The 15756-nt window shown below is 54.8% G+C and overlaps 1 long non-coding RNA gene across 2 annotated transcripts in view; it reads right to left on the reverse strand.

Moving 5' to 3' along the window:
• Nucleotides 1-15756, reverse strand: part of LOC138356533 (uncharacterized) — a 37896-nt gene that overhangs the window by 9943 nt on the left and 12197 nt on the right. The window contains exons 3-4 of one of the 2 annotated variants that reach the window (XR_011224501.1): nucleotides 12985-13147; nucleotides 4956-5123 (exon numbers count right to left, since the gene is read on the reverse strand). This is a non-coding gene — a long non-coding RNA (uncharacterized lncRNA). The remainder of the gene's footprint in view (nucleotides 1-4955; nucleotides 5124-12984; nucleotides 13148-15756) is intronic. The other variant, XR_011224502.1, reaches the window with a different exon arrangement.

Consider the following 15756-nt stretch of genomic DNA (forward strand, 5'->3'; position numbering starts at 1 on the left):
ACCGAAGGAGCAAGAAAACTCAGCGACTCGACCCCCAGAGGCAAAGGCCCAAAAGAAAGAGCCGACGAAAAAACACATCGGAACTGAAGGGGCACTACCAACCGAGGAGAAGACAGAGCACGCTGACCAGAGACCAGGATGGTGCAAGCGGCGCACGAACAGGCCAGAGGTGAAACGACGCACAAGACAGCTGACTAACGGTGCAGAAGCAACACCAAGACCGAAAGCAAGCTGAAGCGGCTCCGCCTGCGCCGCACGAAAAGAGGCGACAGTATGTGGCAAGACGACGGCCCCCAACCCCCACTAGAAAACCAAGCCGAGAGTAAACCAAGCTAACAAGAGTAACCACCTAAGAAGGGACAGGAAAAGGAAGGACCGCCAAAATACCCCATACTGCCACCAAGAGAAGCACGCAGGTGGGACACCTACCACGAAGCCACCCGACCACCAACCGGAGGCGAGACCACGAGGCAGAACATAAGCAGCCCCGACAAGGCCCCTCCGAGCCCAGGAAAAAGGCGGAGCCGCGAGAAGATCTCGGGCGCGACCACCGAAACCCAGGCGGCACAAGGAGATGGAACGTCTGCCGAACAGAAAAACTCCCCAAAGCATGGAAGCCCGCCAGGAGTTCAGAAACGACGGGTCCGACGCGAGACATCGCAAGACCCCCCCCCCCCCAAAAAAAAAAAACGGCAGGGCAAGCTAGGAAACCAAAGAAGGCGGAAGGGTCGCCGCCAGAACAGGACCCGAACCAAGGGGCACGAACAACTGCAATAGACCGAGACAAAGAAGCACATCACAGGACACAGGCTGACCAACGCCTAAGAACACACGCAGAACATCCCTGCTGCAGAGGAGGCAGGAAGAAAGAGCAGAAGCACAAAAAACCCCAGGAGAACAACCAGGGGTGGACAAGCAGGCAGGGACAAAAACCCCACGCAATCCCCAGGCACAAAACGGCAGCAAAGTGCCACTCCACAACCGGACACAGGAACAAGGACACGCCACCGTGAAACACGGTACCAATGCACACGTGCAGCAGCAGCAACAGGCACCACTGCAACACGTAAATAGCAACTCCCTTCTGCAAAGGCAGAGAATGGAGCAGGCAGACCCCAGACAGGGCCAACGGAGACACGATAAAACCCTGCATGCCCAGAAACCTGCACCAGGCGACCGACGGCGGAGAAACCCCGCTCGATACCTGCTGGATGAGGTACTGGGAGCTCTTTTACACCTGAAGCCCGGCCCAAGGTCAGGCTAGACCGGCCAGAGGATGGCCCACCAGGCAGCTACTAGGAGCAGTCCACCGGCCCACATACCCGCACAACCAGGACGGGCCGGAACTGCCATACGAAAACAGGCCAGTGCGCCCTGGAAGTCCACGGACGAACCAGCAAGAAGGCTTATGCTCGCAAGTAGGTCGTGTAACAAGCCCAGACCTCTGATGGTAATACAGTGTTCCCCAAAGGTGCCAATAGCACCACTGCACTCCACTGGTACTATCCCGCAAGTTCTACCAGATAGGCGGGACCCAAGAGCCAGAGCTCAAATCCTGCAAACACAGCCAGGAGCCTTACCAGGTGAGTACAGAACCAACCCTACAACCCCCACACCTCACAACATTAAAAAAGGAGGGTCCCCTGAATGACTCCAGCATGGGTTGGACATGCACATGAGGGGGGACAGGAAGGGGTGATAAAGGGACAGTCACTGGTGTGCGAACGGTCTCAGTCGTACAAAAATATACCTAAATAAAGACAGGTATATAAACACCGCCGCATCCAGCGCCCGGCCAAAAGACGCCAGACCGCAGAAACTCACCTGGCGAATGGTGGCACGAACTTGACACGACTCAACCGTGCCCATAAGAACTTGGGAGCACCGCCAGGTGAAGACGCCAGAGCCGGACCCTGCCGGACCCGCAGGAGAGCAGGGAGAGGCGAAGGAGGCGGTCCACACCCATGACGCAGGGAAAACCGCGGTGTCCTCCCCACAACTGGGAACCAGGACACCCCCGGCGTGAAGGGACACATACCGCAGCCAGGGAGAAGAACGAGAGGCGAAGCACTGTAGCAAAAAAGGGCGCAAAACACCAGCACTGAAACACCGCCCAGACCAAAACAAACTCCACGGCGCATGCGCATAACATGCTGGCCGAACCGCACACCCTCCCTGCGGGAAGGCGCCAGCCAGGACTACTGCACGAGAAAAGTAGCCAAAAGAGGAAGCAGGAACAATAAAACCGGCCAAAGAAGCAAAGAGCCCAAAAAGGAGCCCAACCGGGCGACAAGTAGCCCAACCGGGCGACAAGTAGCCCAACCGGGCGACAAGTAGCCCAACCGGGCGACAAGTAGCCCAACAGGGCGACAAGTAGCCCAACAGGGCGACAAGTAGCCCAACAGGGCGACAAGTAGCCCAACAGGGCGACAAGTAGCCCAACAGGGCGACAAGTAGCCCAACAGGGCGACAAGTAGCCCAACAGGGCGACAAGTAGCCCAACAGGGCGACAAGTAGCCCAACAGGGCGACAAGTAGCCCAACAGGGCGACAAGTAGCCCAACAGGGCGACAAGTAGCCCAACAGGGCGACAAGTAGCCCAACAGGGCGACAAGTAGCCCAACAGGGCGACAAGGACGAGGAGCCGACAGACGTTCCAATAACGCGGGAAGTAGCGAAAAACCTTCCCGTACCCTCGAGAACACAGAAGCCAACACTAGTCCCGAAGGCATACGAAGGCGCACCCGAGATCAGTAGTCACGCAGAACCCCATCGAACGGGGAAACATGACAAAAACACCGTCCAAAAAAGGGGTGGGAGGAAACATCCACCCACAGGACGGAACCAACCGACTCAAAGGCCAAGGAACCGAGCCCGGGGAGGGGCCGACGTCCAACAGCACGTACGGCGAGTGGGGAGGAAAGACCCCACTCCGCGTAACCACAAGCCCCGCCTAGAGGGGGATAAAAAACCCCACGGGGTCTAACGGGGCCAAGGCCCCCCCAAGTCAGCCCCTCCCCAGCCCCAGGAACCTACACGACAGGCCCCGGGGCCGAACCGTTCCCCCAAAGCCCCGGCCGTACCAGAAAACCGGGGCAGCCGTGAAAACACTAAGGAAGGGAGCCCACTGGCAGACTCATACAACACGGCTGGAGGAACAGGCTCAAATGCCCCCGTCACTACCCCGGAAGGGTAATTCCCCGAGACTGCCCGAGTCTCAACACCAAAAACCCCGCCCTGAACCTACAGACGGTAAGGAACCGGATGCAGGCAGGAAGGGTGAACCAGGGGAAAGACAAGGGGGCGTGGATGGAACCGAAGCAACCAACACCCCCAAGTCCCAAAACGAACTACAACGGGGCAGCCCCGGGGCTCCCGGGGAGGAAACCACGAGAACGTTGCCACCACCAAGGCTCAAGTGCAATGCCCCTGCTGCCCGCACCCGCTTTGTTAGCACAACTGGGTAACCGAGCCACAACGAGCAACCAAACTCGCAGGACTCCGGGTCGAAGGTGTCACCGACCCCACAGGCAGCAGACGGAGGCAAAACAGAGAGTCACCCAGAGACAAAGGGTGAGAGCAACCCTCAAACTCGCTGGAAGCGAGGGGGAGACTCTGGGGTCACATCCATCGGACCCGCTCGCCCCCAGGGGTTTTCCAGGGTCCCGAGCGTTTACTTTAAGAGGACTCGCGCTCAGGTAATCCCAGGCAGGGTACTGCTAACCGGCACCCAAAGCTACCAAACAACCTTCTAAGAGCTGAACCCCCGGGACGTGTACACTCACGGGGACCTAGCAGGGGTACCACCAGAAAATACTCAGAACACAAGGGACACAAGGGGCAAGAACAAAGGCAGACCCCCCCACCAGGTAGATAAACAAAAAGAAAAAGAAAACCCCGCAAGAGGACAGCGTACCCAAGCGGAACAGAGCCGGCCGCTATGATTGGTAAAGACAAGCTGCACAGTACCCTGCGCCCCACCAGTGCAAACACTGCCCCTTACTCTAAGGCGAACAAGGGAGACAGAACACCCGAGCACACAAAGAGCGGCCGAAAACCAAGCAGTAAACGGCCAAGCAGGGGCAGGACCCAAGGAACTTGTGGAAGGTGGCCCCAAGCCCCAAGGGCAGTACTTACAGGGCACCTAGGGAAGGGAACCCTAGGCGCATGCAGCCCGAGTACTGAAGAATCACTCCCGGCTCACGCACCACCTAGAAAACAGACACCACACTCTAGGTACAGTGCTGAAGCAACCACTGGAGCCGGAGCACATAACCATTGCCTATAGCATCAGCCGAAGAACTGATGGGTGGATAGCCGGCGTGGGAGGTCTGGGGCTCCCCCTTCCCCCTCCCGGGGAGGGGGGAGCTGCACAGACAGCGGCGCGGTGACGTATGACGTCATACTAGTTTCCTTGTTTTCTGTTGAAGAGTTCTATCCACTAGTTCGGCTTAGGTAGCAATTTTCACCAGAATAGGGGTTTGTTTTGGAATGCTTACCTTTCTGGATGCTTGACCCGGTCGATGGCAGACATAGAATGCTTCCAACCACACGGGGGTTTCTATAGGCCATTGCTCCCCTTGCCTCTCTGAGGGGGCCAGGTTCTGGCTCGTGGTCCCAGGTAGGCCCTAAAACTCCATACACATGACTGATGCCAAAGTCTGACATTAGCATATCAGCCGGTAAAGCTCCGGGGAGCCGACGGGGCTCCCCCCAGAAAAATATATAACGTACAGAAAAACTGTGATGTAGAGTGGTTTGCCCTGCCATCAAAAAATATCTGCAAGAGAAAAGTTTGACACTAAAGGGCCTGCTTCTCGACAATGCTCCTGCTCATCCTCCAGACTTGGAGGGTGCATTGTTGGGGCCACTTTTTTTTTTTTAGGGATATTCCTGCATGGGCCCTGAGTTTCTGGCTAATGTACCAATGACATAAAGGAGGAGTTTTCAACCTACCTTGTGTTAGGTGTGCAGAGGTCAATGGTTGAACATAATGTCAGGAGCAAAGGGGGGGGGGGCGTTTGCCTCTTCGAACACAATTGTGACCATCTTCATCTCTTCGAACTATCCTAAATGCTCTCTTCACCTGTCTGACCATATTGGGTGTCCAGACCACCTTTGAATCTGAAATTGTAAAATTAATAGCAATTTCAGAATATTCAGTCCATTTATACTAACAAAATTATACATACAGTACTGTAATTGAAATTTTACAGAATGATAAAGGCAATTTAGCAACTTTGTTAAAATGCACATGGGGGAAATACATGAAAATAGGTAATATTGTTTGTAAGGTTGATGGGAAATGTTTATTACTTTTATGATTTAAAAGATGTATAGCCCTAATACTCCATCCTGGGTGCATTCCACCAGGTAATGACCACAGCAAAAGTTTTCCACGAGGCTCTATTGTCACACAAACTTTTCACATTTTCAAACTTGATTCATCTTCCCCCCCCCCCCCCCCTCGTTCCAGGGGTTTTCTTTAAAAGGTCTTCATGCAAATGCCTTGGTTTCTCACAAATGATGGCCTCTGAAATGCTATCACCTGCTAACTCTTTGTTGTGTATCCAAATTAATAAAAACTTTTTAACATCCTCAAGTGTTTGTGTTCTTTGTTTCGGGATTGTTGATATGCCTTTTGCCACTTTAATGCTCATAATGTCCTTTTTCTTAGCAAGTATATTGCATATTGTTGACATAGATTTGTTGTACTGCCTAGCTAGTTCAACAACCTGTGCACCATTTTGACGTTTATGAATGCTCTCTTGTTTTTCCTCTATGGTCATTCTCACATGTGTTTTCTTGGCTTGAACCTTACCACTGGCTTTCTTGGGACTCATGGCAAGATATATAATAACAAATTTTATGTTCAAATAGCCAAAAATCCCAAAACAAATGTAATGCTTTATAAAGAATTCAGGCGCGATAGTTACTAGGCAGGAGACACTGGTAAACTGAGGCGCGATCACCATGCCACCACGCGTTAGGTCAGCCCATACGCATATCAACAAACTCATTTCCCGAGGCAAAGTTTGTAACCCGATTCAAATTTTTTGAAGAAATTAGGCTCGTAACCCGAAAAGTTCATAAATATTCATTCGTAAGCCGAGGTGACACTACATATAAGTAAAAAATTAAAATTTTGTAGATACACTGTGCTGTATTGATGGATACATTCCACAACAAGTGTTTAATTGTGAGGAGACATGGCTATTCTGGAAAAAATTGCCGAAGTGGACATACATTACCCAAGAGGAGACGTCACTGCCCGGACACAAGCTAACTTGGGCTAACTTGTGTCAGGATAGGCTAACTCTTGTGCTGTGTGGCGATTTGAAAATTAAACCCTTGCTCGTGTATCATTCCGAAAATCCAAGAGTTTTAAAAAACCAGCGTTGAATGTAATGAAACGCCATTTTCTGGGTGAGTCCCGGAGGCTCCCCGGAGCTATCCTAGGCTGATATGCTAATGTCAGACTTTGGCATCAGTCATGTGTATGGAGTTCTTAGGCCTACCGGGGACCACGGCCAGAACCGGGCCCCCTCAGAGAGGCAAGGGGAGCAATGGCCTATAGAAGCCCCCGTGTAGTTGGAAGCATTCTATGTCTGCCATCGACCGGAACAGGCACCCAGAAAGGTAAGCGCCCCAAAACAAACCCCTATTCTGGTTAAAATTGCTACCTAAAACCGAACTAGTGGATAGAACTCCCCAACCGAAAACAAGCAAACTAGTGTGACGTCACACACTGCCGCGCCGCTGTCTGCGCAGCTCCCCCCTCCCCGGGAGGGGGAAGGGGGAGCCCCAGACCCCCCGCGCCGGCTACCCACACCTCAGTTCTTGAGGCTGGATGTCAAAAACGCGAAAAACCGCCGACCGGAGGGAGGGAGGGATGCCGGGAAGCCTCCGGGACTCACCCAGAAAATGGTGTTTCATTACATTCAACACTGGTTTTCTGGGGGGAGCCCCGTCGGCTCCCCGGAGCTAACTACCCACAGACAGAAAAAGAGGGACTTACCCGGGAGGCGGTCGTCGCTCACCCCTCAACTCGAAGCCGAGACAACTGGCTGCAACCGCCGACCCAAAGCAACACAGGCCCGACGAGGCCCAGGGACATTCACAAGGTAACGAGCAGCCAGGACCCTGTTCGACCGCCAAAATCCCCGCGCCCGAATATCAGACCAAGACATATTCCCAAAGACGGCAGCAAGAACCGCGAACTTACGAACGTCATGGGCACGGGGATAGACCGCAGGCTGGCTGGACCTAATAACCCTGCGGACGACCTGAGAGACCCGAACCCGCGAACAGGGAAGAAGGGAAACCGGATCAACCCACAGCGCGTCCCCGGACACAGAAGCTGTGGCGCGCAAATAACGGCGAAGCGCCGCAACCGGACACAAAACATGATGCACCCCCGGCCTGACCAACCAAGCATCAACCACCCATGGACCCCTCCGGAACGCAGCAGTCTCATTCTTCGCCAGAAAAGAAGGAGACGGCTGCAAACGAACAAAACTATCACCACGACCAAAAGAGCAGAAACCCCTGCGCCGGAGGAGAGCATGAAGCTCCCCTACCCGACCCCCAGAGGCCAAAGCCAACAAGAAAAGTGCCTTGGAAAAACAATCCTGGACCGAAGGGGCCACAACGAAACGAGGAGATGTAAGGAAAGCGAGCACTCTGTCCAAAGACCAGGACGGCTCAGGCGACGCATGAGCAGGCCGGAGGTGAAACAATGCACGAGACAGCTTGCGAAACGGCGCAGACGTAACATCGATACCGAAAGCAAGCTGAAGCGGCTCCGCCAGCGCCGCACGATACGAAGCGACAGTGTTAGGCATAAGATGACGGTCCTGAAACAACCACGAGAGGAAGGACAAGACCACCCGAACAGACAAGGAGCTAACACGACGAAGACGCAAAAAGAAACGGAAGGACCGCCAGGAAACTTCATACTGCCGCCGAGAAGAAGCCCTCAGGTGGGACACCAACAAGGAGGCCACCTGATCACCATAGAGATGATTATAGACTCGAATAAAAAAAACCATACGCGAAGACTCGAGGAGAAGATCGAACCAGCTACGTGACGTACCGGCCCGATCTGCTGAAAGAGGCGGAGCCGCGGGAAAACCCTCGGGTTCGGACACCGAGCAACCAGCGCCTGAAACCAAGGCTGGGCCGGCCACCAAGGGGCCAGAAGGACAACTCTCCCCCGGTAAGTCTCTAAGCGAGTCAGGACCTGGAGCAACAGCCGAACCGGGGGAAAGAGGTACAGGAACCCCCACCTCGACCAGTCGAGCCGAAAGGTATCGACCCCGACGGCCTCGCAATCGGGGAAGGGCGCCGCATAAACGGGAAGACGCCGCGACCACGCGGAAGCGAAGAGGTCCACTTCGGGGCGCCCGAACGTCTGGCAAAGCCAACGGAAGGACTCGTCGTCGACCGTCCACTTCGTGGAGAGGGGAACGAAGCGAGACAGGGCGTCGGCCAAGACGTTGGACACGCCCCGTACGTGAACCGCCAGGAGAGCCAAACCCCGAGAACTCAGCAGACGAGTCACCCGAAGCGACCAACCCCAAAGAGACAAGGACCGCATCGAACCCCCGCGGTTCAGGCAATGAACCACCGGAGAGCAGTCCGAATGGAGCCGAATCGTCAATCCGCGGGCCACCCGAATCCTCCCCAGAGCAAACCACACTGCCGCGAACTCCCGCACCGTACTGTGAGCTCGACGGAAGGACGGATCCCAACGCCCCTGGCCGGCCTGGTGAGCACTGGTCACAAAACCCCAGCCGAGAGACGACGCATCCGTGTACACATGGAGCGAGGGCTCGGGTAGGCGCCAAGGCACTGAACCCCGAAAAACCCGAAGAGGAAGCCGGTGACGCAGCAACCGACGCAAGTCCCCCAACGGTCGAACTCTGCGATCGCGAGAGAGGCGGAAGGGGGAACCCCGAAGGAACCAGAACAGCCGTCGAAGCCAAACCCGACCCGGCGGGTACACCACCATCGCGAAGTTCAGGCTCCCGCACAGCCCCTCGAGCAACCGCCGGGTGACCCGAGGGCCCTCCAGAAACAGACGAAGGCGGGACCGCAGCCGCAGGAGAGACTCCGGAGGGAGAGACAAGGAGGCGGTTCGAGAGTCCCACACGAGACCCAGCCAAGTCCGAACCTGAGAGGAAACCAGATGGGACTTTCTCCAGTTCACCAAGAACCCGAACCCGGCGAGCTGGGAAAGAACCAAATCCCTGGCTAGCAAGCAAGCTGACTGGCTGGGAGCCCAAACCAGCCAGTCGTCGAGGTAGGCCAACACCCGAACACCTAGGAGACGCAAACGAGCCACCACAACCCGTGTAAGGCATGTGAACACGCGAGGTGCCAGGTTCAACCCGAACGGGAGACAACGAAAGCGGTAACTCAGACGCCCCACTACAAAACCGAGCCAGTCCCTGAACCGCGGATGAATCGGGACATGCCAATAAGCGTCCCGGAGGTCCAGGGACACCATCCAAGCTCCCGGCTCCAGGAGGAGCCGAACCTGAGACAGCGTAGTCATCCGAAAGGAGGGGCAATGAACCCAGGGGTTCAGACGGGACAAGTCCAGAATGAACCGCAGGTCCGCGCAGTCCCGTTTCGGAACCGGAAACAGACGGGAAACCCATCTGAGGGACAACGTCGTTTCGACGACGCCCAAGCGTACCCACTCCAAGACGACTCGACAGAGCGCAGGGGAAGAAGCCTGCCCTGCCAGCCCCGACCCCCCAAAGGGGGGAGGGGCCACCCAACGCCACCGCAGGCCGCGAGACACGACCCGAAAGGCCCACGAATCATGGGACCAGGCGCGGGCGAACAGCGCAAGCCGCCCCCCCCATCGCCCCGTCAAGGGGGCAAACCGCGAAAGGGCCGGCGACCCTTACGAGACCCAGAACCCTGCACAGCGCGAACACCGCGCCGACCAGACGAGGGAGGGTCCGCAGGAGGAGCCAACCCCAAACCTGACACCAGAGGCCTACCACGACGAGAGGAACCCCGAGCCCTGGCACGACCTTTCCGGGAAGACCCACCCCGGGACCCCCGGAAAACCAACAAGTCCGACATCGGACGACAAGCCGCCGATGCAGCCTGAATAAACTGCGCCACGGCCGACTCCCCAAACAGGAGAGGAAAAAAAGGAGAAGAACGCCTAAGAGCCAGAGCCCAAGCAGATTCCACGGAGGAACCCAGCACCGCCTGCCGACACGCGAGACGGGAAGCATAGAACAGGGAAACCGCATCCCGCAAAATCGGCGTGAACAGCTTCAACAAGGCAGCCGACGAACGCGCAGCCGAGGACAAGGTGCCGGACCCCGGGACGGACCCAAGCGTCCCCACATCCTCCACGAGCCAATCCGAAGACAGCTCCAGGAGGGAAAAGAACCGCAAGGCCGAACACAAAAGGCCCCGAGCGCGCAAGTCCTCCGCCACGAGCGCCGCCGAAAGGGAGGGAACCTGGAGCTGAACAACGCCCACATCGCGGGGAAGGGCAGGGGCAAACAAGCACTCATTCAGGTACTCAAGTTCACCCCCCAGGAAAACCTGAAGCACCGTGGAAGCTTCCCGCCACTCCAGCGTGCGGGAACGACAGAAGGAATGCCAGGAATCCAGACCAAACAAGGGGCAGTCTGCTAGCCAGGACGACTCCGGAACCTCGTAACGGAGCCAGAAAGGGAACGAAGTCCCAAACCTGAACGTGGATGGATCCATTTTCGAGGCATAATCCGGGTCACGCAGGAGGTAAGCTGCAAAGGCTGCTCGCACCACACCAGGTTGGATGCGATAAGCTGAAAACCTCCGGAAGGACGGAACCGACGTACCCGGGGGAACACGGAACCGAACCCGGGGAGGGGCCGACACCAAATCCAACTCGTACGCAGAGGGGGGGAAAGAAAACCCCACTCCTTGTAACAATAAGCCCCGCTCAGTGGGAAGAAAAACCCAGGCGGGGTCCAGCGGGGCCCAAGGCCCCCAAATCAGCCCCTCCCCAGCCTCGAGGTCCGTCACCACAGGACCCGAGGCCGAGTCCTCTCCCCAAGCCCCGACCCCACAAGGCAAGGACGGAGCAGCCGGAAAAGCTGGAGGAAGGGGGGCCCACTGGTCAGACCCTGAAGCTTCGGCCGGGAGACAAGACTCGAATGCCTCTGCCGCCCCCCCGGAAGGGGCAACCCCCGAAGCTGCCCGAGTCTCGAGATCAAGTAACCCCTGCTCCGACCCCGAAACCCTCAGACGCTTCGGGGCCGGAAGCAGGGGCGGGGGACCAGAACGAACAGAAGGGGAAGGACGAGGAGGTGCGGACTGAACCAGGATCGAAGCGACCCCCACCCCCAAGTCCGGGTCTCGAAAAGCAAAGCGGGACAGCCCCGGGGCATCCGGGGAAGCAACCAACCGAGCGCGTTGCAACAGACGAAACCTAGACTGCAACGCACGTGCCGCCTGTACCCGAATAGAATCATCAGAGGATTGGGTAAATTGAGTCACAAGCAAGCAGCAACACTCACAGGACTCAGGGTCGAAAGTATCACCGACCCAACAGGCAGCGTGGCAGAGGCAAAAACAATGAGGGTCACCCTGAGACAAGGGGACCGAGCAACCCTCAAACTCGCACACAGCGAGTGGGGACTCCGGGGTCACATCCATCGGACCCACGCGCCCCCTAGGGGATTCCCAGGGTCCTGAGCGTTTACTTTAAGAGGACTCGCGCTCAGGTAGTCCCAGGCAGGGTGCTGCAAACCGGCGCCCAAAACTACCAAGCAAACTTCTAAAGCTGAACCCCAGGGACGTGTACACTCACGGGGACCTAGCAGGGGGCGCCACCGAGGAGAACAGTGGAAGGGCAAAAACAAACTGAATAAAATGACAGAACCCCCCACCAGGCAAAAACAAAAAGAAAAACAAAACCCCGCAAGAGGACAGCGAACCCCAAGGAACAGAGCCGGCCGCGATGTCGGGAAATACAAGCTGAGCAGCACCCTGTGCCCCTACCAGTGCAAACTGCCTCTTACCCGCCGGTAACAAGGGAGAACAGAACACCCAAGAGCCCAACAGGCAGCCGAAAAACCGAAAGGTAAAACGGACCAGCAGAGGCAGACCCCGAGGAGCCTGTGGAAGGTGGCCCCAAGGGCAGTACTTACAGGGCACCTAGGGAAGGCAGCCCTAGGCGCATGCAGCCCGAGTACTGAAGATAACTCCTGGCTCTCGCACCCACAAAACTAACACCACACGCAAAGCACAGTGCAGTAGCGACACCGGAGCCAGAGCACACGACCATCGCCTATAGCATCAGCCTCAAGAACTGAGGTGTGGGTAGCCGGCGCGGGGGGTCTGGGGCTCCCCCTTCCCCCTCCCGGGGAGGGGGAAGCTGCGCAGACAGCGGCGCGGCAGTGTGTGACGTCACACTAGTTTGCTTGTTTTCGGTTGGGGAGTTCTATCCACTAGTTTGGTTTTAGGTAGCAATTTTAACCAGAATAGGGGTTTGTTTTGGGGCGCTTACCTTTCTGGGTGCCTGTTCCGGTCGATGGCAGACATAGAATGCTTCCAACTACACGGGGGCTTCTATAGGCCATTGCTCCCCTTGCCTCTCTGAGGGGGCCCGGTTCTGGCCGTGGTCCCCGGTAGGCCTAAGAACTCCATACACATGACTGATGCCAAAGTCTGACATTAGCATATCAGCCTGGGATAGCTCCGGGGAGCCGACGGGGTTCCCCCAGAAAATATATAACGTGCAGAAAAACTGTGATGTAGAGTGGTTTACCCTGCCATCAAAAAATATCTGCAAGAGAAAAGTTTGACACTCAAGGTCCTGCTTCTCAACAATGCTCCTGCTCATCCTCCAGACTTGGAGGATGCATTGTTGGGGCCACTTTTTTTTTTTTTAGGGATATTCCTACATGAGCCCTGAGTTTCTGGCTAATGTACCAATGACATAAAGGAGGAGTTTTCAACCTACCTTGTGTTAGGTGTGCAGAGGTCAATGGTTGAACATAATGTCAGGAGCAAAGGGGGGCGTTTGCCTCTTTGAACACAATTGTGACCATCTTCATCTCTTCGAACTATCCTAAATGCTCTCTTCACCTGTCTGACCAAATTGGGTGTCCAGACCACCTTTGAATCTGAAATTGTAAAATTAATAGCAATTTCAGAATATTCAGTCCATTTATACTAACAAAATTATACATACAGTACTGTAATTGAAATTTTACAGAATGATAAAGGCAATTTAGCAACTTTGTTAAAATGCACATGGGGGAAATACATGAAAATAGGTTAATATTGTTTGTAAGGTTGATGGGAAATGTTTATTACTTTTATGATTTAAAAGATGTATAGCCCTAATACTCCATCCTGGGTGCATTCCACCAGGTAATGACCACAGCAAAAGTTTTCCACGAGGCTCTATTGTCACACAAACTTTTCACATTTTCAAACTTGATTCATCTTTTTCCCCCTCGTTCCAGGGGTTTTCTTTAAAAGGTCTTCATGCAAATGCCTTGGTTTCTCACAAATGATGGCCTCTGAAATGCTATGACCTGCTAACTCTTTGTTGTGTATCCAAATTAATAAAAACTTTTCAACATCCTCAAGTGTTTGTGTTCTTTGTTTCGGGATTGTTGATATGCCTTTTGCCACTTTAACGCTCATAATGTCCTTTTTCTTAGCAAGTATATTGCATATTGTTGACATAGATTTGTTGTACTGCCTAGCTAGTTCAACAACCTGTGCACCATTTTGATGTTTATGAATGCTCTCTTGTTTTTCCTCTATGGTCATTCTCACATGTGTTTTCTTGGCTTGAACCTTACCACTGGCTTTCTTGGGACTCATGGCAAGATATATAATAACAAATTTTATGTTCAAATAGCCAAAAATCCCAAAACAAATGTAATGCTTTATAAAGAATTCAGGCGCGATACTTACTAGGCAGGAGACACTGGTAAACTGAGGTGCAATCACCATGCCACCACGCGCTAGGTCAGCCCATACGCACATCAACAAACTCATTTCCCGAGGCAAAGTTTGTAACCCGATTCAAATTTTTTGAAGAAATTAGGCTCGTAACCCGAAAAGTTCATAAATATTCATTCGTAAGCCGAGGTGACACTACATATAAGTAAAAAATTACAATTTTGTAGATACACTGTGCTGTATTGATGGATACATTTCACAACAAGTGTTTAATTGTGAGGAGACATGGCTATTCTGGAAAAAATTGCCGAAGTGGACATACATTACCCAAGAGGAGACGTCACTGCCCGGACACAAGCTAACTTGGGCTAACTTGTGTCAGGATAGGCTAACTCTTGTGCTGTGTGGCGATTTGAAAATTAAACCCTTGCTCGTGTATCATTCCGAAAATCCAAGAGTTTTAAAAAACCAGCGTTGAATGTAATGAAACGCCATTTTCTGGGTGAGTCCCGGAGGCTCCCCGGAGCTATCCTAGGCTGATATGCTAATGTCAGACTTTGGCATCAGTCATGTGTATGGAGTTCTTAGGCCTACCGGGGACCACGGCCAGAACCGGGCCCCCTCAGAGAGGCAAGGGGAGCAATGGCCTATAGAAGCCCCCGTGTAGTTGGAAGCATTCTATGTCTGCCATCGACCGGAACAGGCACCCAGAAAGGTAAGCGCCCCAAAACAAACCCCTATTCTGGTTAAAATTGCTACCTAAAACCGAACTAGTGGATAGAACTCCCCAACCGAAAACAAGCAAACTAGTGTGACGTCACACACTGCCGCGCCGCTGTCTGCGCAGCTCCCCCCTCCCCGGGAGGGGGAAGGGGGAGCCCCAGACCCCCCGCGCCGGCTACCCACACCTCAGTTCTTGAGGCTGGATGTCAAAAACGCGAAAAACCGCCGACCGGAGGGAGGGAGGGATGCCGGGAAGCCTCCGGGACTCACCCAGAAAATGGTGTTTCATTACATTCAACACTGGTTTTCTGGGGGGAGCCCCGTCGGCTCCCCGGAGCTAACTACCCACAGACAGAAAAAGAGGGACTTACCCGGGAGGCGGTCGTCGCTCACCCCTCAACTCGAAGCCGAGACAACTGGCTGCAACCGCCGACCCAAAGCAACACAGGCCCGACGAGGCCCAGGGACATTCACAAGGTAACGAGCAGCCAGGACCCTGTTCGACCGCCAAAATCCCCGCGCCCGAATATCAGACCAAGACATATTCCCAAAGACGGCAGCAAGAACCGCGAACTTACGAACGTCATGGGCACGGGGATAGACCGCAGGCTGGCTGGACCTAATAACCCTGCGGACGACCTGAGAGACCCGAACCCGCGAACAGGGAAGAAGGGAAACCGGATCAACCCACAGCGCGTCCCCGGACACAGAAGCTGTGGCGCGCAAATAACGGCGAAGCGCCGCAACCGGACACAAAACATGATGCACCCCCGGCCTGACCAACCAAGCATCAACCACCCATGGACCCCTCCGGAACGCAGCAGTCTCATTCTTCGCCAGAAAAGAAGGAGACGGCTGCAAACGAACAAAACTATCACCACGACCAAAAGAGCAGAAACCCCTGCGCCGGAGGAGAGCATGAAGCTCCCCTACCCGACCCCCAGAGGCCAAAGCCAACAAGAAAAGTGCCTTGGAAAAACAATCCTGGACCGAAGGGGCCACAACGAAACGAGGAGATGAAAGGAAAGCGAGCACTCTGTCCAAAGACCAGGACGGCTCAGGCGACGCATGAGCAGGCCGGAGGTGAAACAAT

Source organism: Procambarus clarkii, chromosome 73 (assembly GCF_040958095.1).
Source record: "Procambarus clarkii isolate CNS0578487 chromosome 73, FALCON_Pclarkii_2.0, whole genome shotgun sequence".
Taxonomy (NCBI): Eukaryota; Metazoa; Arthropoda; class Malacostraca; order Decapoda; family Cambaridae; genus Procambarus; species Procambarus clarkii.